General features: G+C 39.4%; 1 pseudogene; it reads right to left on the bottom strand.

The window, feature by feature from the left end:
- On the bottom strand, positions 1–4,394 carry LOC138057000 (uncharacterized; annotated as a pseudogene).
- Between the last annotated feature and the right edge of the window lie 1,912 nt (positions 4,395–6,306).

Genomic DNA, 6,306 nt, shown 5'->3' with positions numbered 1-6,306 from the left:
CACGTTGCATAATACTGTTTAATTGAACGGAGTCGTAGAAGAGTACAAACAAACGAAACATAGTCAGGGTTTGCCCGTCGCGTTAGCTACCTAACAATTATGTGAACTTATCGATTATTAGTATACGTTAGAAAAACGCTTTTTGACAATCTAGGGAAAACAAGACGGGTAGACAGTTCGAACAGTGTCCGTTTCATTTTGGTTTGAGAATCCACTCTACTGCTCTCTCATAGCCGTTCAGAATGGTTACTCGGCGACAATTTAGCATCCATCTTGATGGTACAATTCGATTGCGGCAGCGAAGGAAATTTCGTGCAATCAACCCATTATAGTCAGCCACGGAGATCCACTTGCGCCTTCGATTTCTCTCAGCGGGGATTTCATGACTCAATAAAGACGCTCGGAGAAAATGGATAAACTCTGCACTGTGATGTGGTATTCCACAAAAGCTTGGAACCCTCTTGAACTGGAAATGGCAGGATTGTTTGTGTCGTGCAAAACTTTCTTGCGAAAGCTGTCTCCTCGTGGCATAAAATGGGCTCGTGTCATCGCTTCTATCTGCAAATTTGTGAGCTGAACCCAGTTTAGAAACTCGGTGATAATAACCGCAAAAGAGTTATTGAGGTTCAGAAACGGCTTGAAAGTGTCCAGTAGTTGTGTCAGAGGAACGAAGTCCGCAATGTTAGAGGTGGTCACCCGATCAAACGTCCAGCCTGCAGGAAGAAATGGTGTGATCTCCATACAGTTGCATAACAGGAAGTGGAACTCGACTTTGTCACTGGCCATTCTCAAAGCGCATTTCTTGAGCACGTGACTGACGTACTCGCTGTACATCTTCAGGATACAAGCAGAGTATCCCCATCGTCGGACCTCTTTGTAATCCCATCCACAGAATGGAAGGACGGACGATTGAAGGATGTAACTGAAAGCGCCCCTGTTGTTATTAAGTAAGAAGTCGGAACCCGTCAGAGTAAAATTCTCTCGGGGAAGAACCTCTCGAGATTTGTTTGCTAGCAGAATCCCATTCGCAAACCACTCTGATGCTGATCTTTTGTGCTCCTTCGGGATTTCCATCAGGTACATTCCGTTCTTTGCTTCGGGGTCTTCGAACTGCCTGCGCCGAGCTTCGGTGATCCAATCTCCGCCACGGGAGCTTAGTTGAATCCAAGTACACCATACTTCAATAATCCTCTGAAAGTGACTCTGGTGTATCTTCATTCTGCCTTGTGTCAGCTCTTCAAGACTCGATGCTTTAATCAATTCATGCAGGGTCCGAATCACTAGCTTAAAGTCATCCTCGCTGAGCCGCAGAGAATACCAAATCTGTGTTACTGATGATGCGACTTGTTCTCCTCCTGCAGTTAAATTTAAAAACGTTAATAATAATAATCACGCATATCTGAGTGTTTTTGAAATTGTATCCATTGGAAACTCGGAAAAAATCCGAGTTCCAGATGTGATTTGAACCCACAACCCTCCGTGATCTAGTCGTATGCTCTAATTAACCACCGATCTACTGGACACTGTGTGGTGAGCAACGGTGAAATGTGCGTCTTTGACTAGAACAGCGTCACGCAGAATGATATAACCCATATGAGATGTTGAAATTGCATCCATTGGAAACTATGCTTCCAGTCGTTATTTGACTCTTCAATTACGTGATGAAGGTCTAGTCAAAGACCCACATTTCACCCTTGGTCACCATAGAGTCTGCAGTAGCTCTGTGGTTACAACATGCGTACTTGATCATGGAGGGTGGGGGATCAAATCCCATCTGGGGCTCGGAGATTTTCCGAGTTTCTAATGGATGCAATTTCAACAATACACACACATACACACATATCATTCTCACATTTGCTCATTAATAATAATAATAATAATAATAATAATAATAATAATAATAATGATAATAATAATAATAATAATAATGATTATGATAATAATAATAATAATAATAATAATAATAATAATAATTATGATGATGATGACTATTATTGTGATAAATGTGTATTTCGATCTTTGAAATACGGAGGCGGTAGCAATGTAACAATACGATACGCTTTAACTAAATGATAATAATACGATAAATGATTACCATTTCAAATCCAACATTTAAAAAAAAACGCTTAACAGTCATTGAATATACAGAAAAATCACACATAACGCATGGTAAAAAAGTACAAAAACTAACGACCGGGACATGTTACTGTTAGAAGTGTCCGCCACCTTTGAAAGATACGTCTACTGAAAATTTATTTCATTTTAAGATAATAAGAAGCATTTCTCAAGGCCTACTGTAGGTTGTAGAGCGTGCTCTCAATAACTGGGGAGGCTTCAATCAACTTAAAGTTCCCCTGTGACCAAAAAATCAATTGTCATCTTTCTTTGGAATTCAAAACTGTATTAACTAAACACTAAGCGACCAAACTTTTAAACCTTGATTTCAAAAAGACACCTGTTTATATTAACTGGAATTTTCCTATTTAATGGTCCGCCATTACTAACTTTAAGGTCTTGAGAGAGCTGGATCGAGGAGAAAATGACGCCAAAGGCTCACTAGTTTAGGAATGCAACGCGTGTGTACGCCGCAGAGTTAATATGCAGCACGGGAGTTTTTGGGCTTTCAGACTTTTGAACTCGCGTTTTGCATAGAGAATAAGCTGCATTCACACTCTGAAATTTTAAGCTAGTGAGCCTTTGACGTCACTTTTCCCTGGACCCAACCCTCTGAAGTCCAATCGGCCAGTTCTGAACCCGAGTAATGGCGGATTGTGAAATCCAAAACTTACACTGAAAGTAAACGGTCTTTGGATAAAGGTCAAAGTTCAAAATTTTGCCAGTCAGGTGTTTAGCAAACACACTTTCAAAATCTGAAGACAAAAAAGGAAGTGATTTTTTTATCACAGGGGCACGTTAAAGCAGATCGAATCGAGTCCAAACAAGGAAAGAAAGCCATAGAAAAGGCAGTGCAAGGTGGAAAACGAGCAAACCATGGTTAATAAATGTAGGCTGGTTATGAACCTCGACAAGTTTCTTTGTTTCATGTTTTTGTTCGCTTTTTTGGCCTTGAAATTAATAAAGAAAAAGGCCATAACATCAAATGGGACCATTTTGAAATCCTTGCTACTGGAAAGTCCGACTTGCAGTGTAAAATTAAAGAATCGATATTAATCAGGGACTTAAAACCCTCTCTTAATGAAAACATTGGTAGTGAGAAGCTTTTTCTTTATTAATTTCTTCCGGAAGTATCAACTACCGGAAGTTACGATTTTGTAACTAGTCACCATTGCCTCGCTCAAGTTATAAAATTTTTGTGTTACAGTTTTAACCGTCACTTCTGATGATGTTTGTGCAGCATACGAAACGTCAAGTATAAACTGAAAATGTTTGTAACCGCTGTTTGTTTTCTTTTCCTGCTGAAATTGAAATGGCCAAAGAGCAAAAAAATTTATGAGGTATCAGAACCTATAGGTTTCCATGGTATTTAACGCTGGCTAGTGCTAACCATGCTTCGAGCAACCCGGGCCTGTTTTGTACGGAATTATATATAATTTCACCATGAAAGTACTTTCTGATTTACCTTTTAAAAGCAAATACAAAATAAGAACTGTCCTCGCCAGTGTGCAAGCTCAGATGTCGTTCAGAACAAAAGTGAGCTCCGCTTCATAGGATTCTGGAAGCTGAGCCAAGGATAGCGCGACATTCCTCGGATCTCCAACCCCGCAAACCAAAGCCGACAATGGTTTGGTATAGTCGCACCCTTCGTTCAGTGCAAGGTTGATGAAATCAGTGGCAGGAAAATTACCCCAGTAATAGAGAATTCCCAGTCCTGGCGAGCCTGTCGAATCTCTTAAGTGGAAATATTTCCTCACTTTGTCGCACAGATCATTTGTCCTTTTTGTTACTTGTCGACAAGTAACTTTGTGCGTTGGCCAGGCTTTCTTAAGGCATTCTTGATTGCAATACCAAGCTTGCAAACAGCTTCCACACTGCTGCAATTCAGTGCTTTCCTTTCCGCAAGAAGAGCATTTTCTTTTCAGTGTAGCTGTCTGACAATCCACTTGATGTCGAAACTCGTCGTTTCTTTTGCATTCGTCGCTGCAGTAATATGCCAGCTTGCATCTGCCGCAGTAGATCTTAGCTGGACAAATCGTATCACAGCGCCAACACTGGTCTAGCCTGAGCATGATCGACTGAAGGCCGTATCCTTTCGGGGAAAAGTTCTCTTACTAATTCCAAGAAGACTTAACAATAGCCTAATTTATGTTGTTGTTACTATTTATAATTTCTCGGAAACGAGATCACTTCCTCTCGCGCGCGCATGTCAGCACATTAGGGTCGTTTATACGAGAGAAGAGAAGCCGCGGCGTACGTAATACGCGAAAGGAACTATTTATACGAGTCAGCGATGAAATGATATATGAAATGGATCATATTGCGTTCATAACTGCGAGGATCATAGCTTCACTTGATTATTTATACGAGTATAAACTCCCAGGCCAGGATAAGCCGCGGCTTGAGAAAGCCGTGAACGTAGATTTTATACCATTTATTCGGAGTGTTCGCGTCTTATGTAATATTTTCTATCGTATAAACGGCCCTATTGTACAATCAAGAAGACGAATTACTTCGAAAATCTCCCTGTTTTATTCATTTATTTATATTTTATCGGATTTTAAAATACATTACATTCATGAAAGAATCTAATTATTTTGTGCAAGCCTAAAACAGGATTCAAGATTCCCTACATTAGGTCACCTTGAATGCTACAATTAACAATTATTCACCTCCGAAATAGCCAATCAGAATACCCGGCAAGCACTATGATTCACTTGTGTGGTACAAAGTAATGGAAAATAAAACTATCACAAATAATTATATACCCATGATGGTCAGTCTTTTTGAAGAAGGTATATATAATGTCTAAACATTTTTTACATGAAAATATATACAAACAAAAATCAGATAATTTAAGTATAGTACCAAAGAAATTTAACATAGAATTTATTACGATAAAATGTGCGAGAGGAAATCTTTTTGTTTTAATTTGGAGTACTGCGGAATGGTGACCATCTCATTTCACAACATCCTCAGTTTCTTGGAATTTAATATGTTGCTTGGGATTTTGGAAGTCAATTAAGAGATGTCCGAAAATATCCCGGCTGTCTGTTTTCGTTTTGTGGTTTTGTGGCTATTGGTCACGCGCGACTGACACCGAATACATTTAAACTTTTAACGCATGCTCAATAAGAAATGTGGAGGCGGCGAGCAGAATCTACTTTCCTCTTCCCGACTTATCTAGGAAGATCGAAAGGGACTCTACTCGCAGAGTAGATGCAGGCACGATAGACAGCAATTTTAGTCTGGGTAGGTAGTTTTTTGTTCTTCCACACTCGAGCAGGTTTAAAACGGTGAGCAAATAAATAGATTCATGACAAGTGATATCGCCAAATTGCACTAAGAAATTAAAGTTCAATAGTTGCAACGTTTTAATAACCTTCATTGCTAAAAAGTCGCGTGCTAATTCCATGATTAAAAAAGTTATGGAAATTTCAATTTTGCCAATTTTGTATGGAACCTTTTTTATTCAATTTCATTTCCTGTTGTTAGCATAGAACTAGATTAGGCAAATTCTGCAAAAAGAGAAGTGAGATCACGAGTGCAAGAGAATTTAAAGTGTTCCTTTGGTTGTTCATCGGAAACACTAAACAAACTGTCAAGGCAGTTTATTTCAAAACGAAATAAAATATGTAAAAAAGGCAATCGACGTTTTAAGTTAGTGTCATCTTTGGTTCTACAAGCGCATTTTCTTTCCCCGTGCATAAAACATGTTGCCAAAAAGCTGAATTATTGGGAGGTTGTTCCAGGTGTCTTGGGTAAAAATAAAACAATGCCCACGGCAAATGAGGATTACGGAAACAAAGAGAAATCACCATAGGGGCCAACGCAGCACAAAGCATTCTTAAAAATGTAACCGAACAAAGATCGGAATATAATTGACATCGGTTTAAGAAAGTAGCTTTTTAAGGGAAACATAAACAAGAACCCCACCTCTTTTTTCCTCACAGTTTCTGTAAGAGGGCTGGTAGAGATTCCCGGACTGTAGTTTGGGGACGTACGAGGCAGGTGGCAGAATTTTCATGCAAACTCGACAGTGGGTCTATACTGCTAAAGTTAAAGAGTCGCCCTTTCTTTAATTTACATTATTAAATATGCTAGAGACACGGTGTGTTCATTGGTTAGGGCGTTGGGTTTGCATGCGGTTAGCAAATCCCGTTCTAACATCTAGTGTGGATTTATTTCCGG

Source organism: Montipora capricornis, chromosome 7 (assembly GCF_036669925.1).
Source record: "Montipora capricornis isolate CH-2021 chromosome 7, ASM3666992v2, whole genome shotgun sequence".
Classification (NCBI taxonomy): Eukaryota; Metazoa; Cnidaria; class Anthozoa; order Scleractinia; family Acroporidae; genus Montipora; species Montipora capricornis.
The sequence above is the reverse complement of the archived record's forward strand: the minus strand, read 5'-3'. Positions and strand labels throughout refer to the sequence as shown.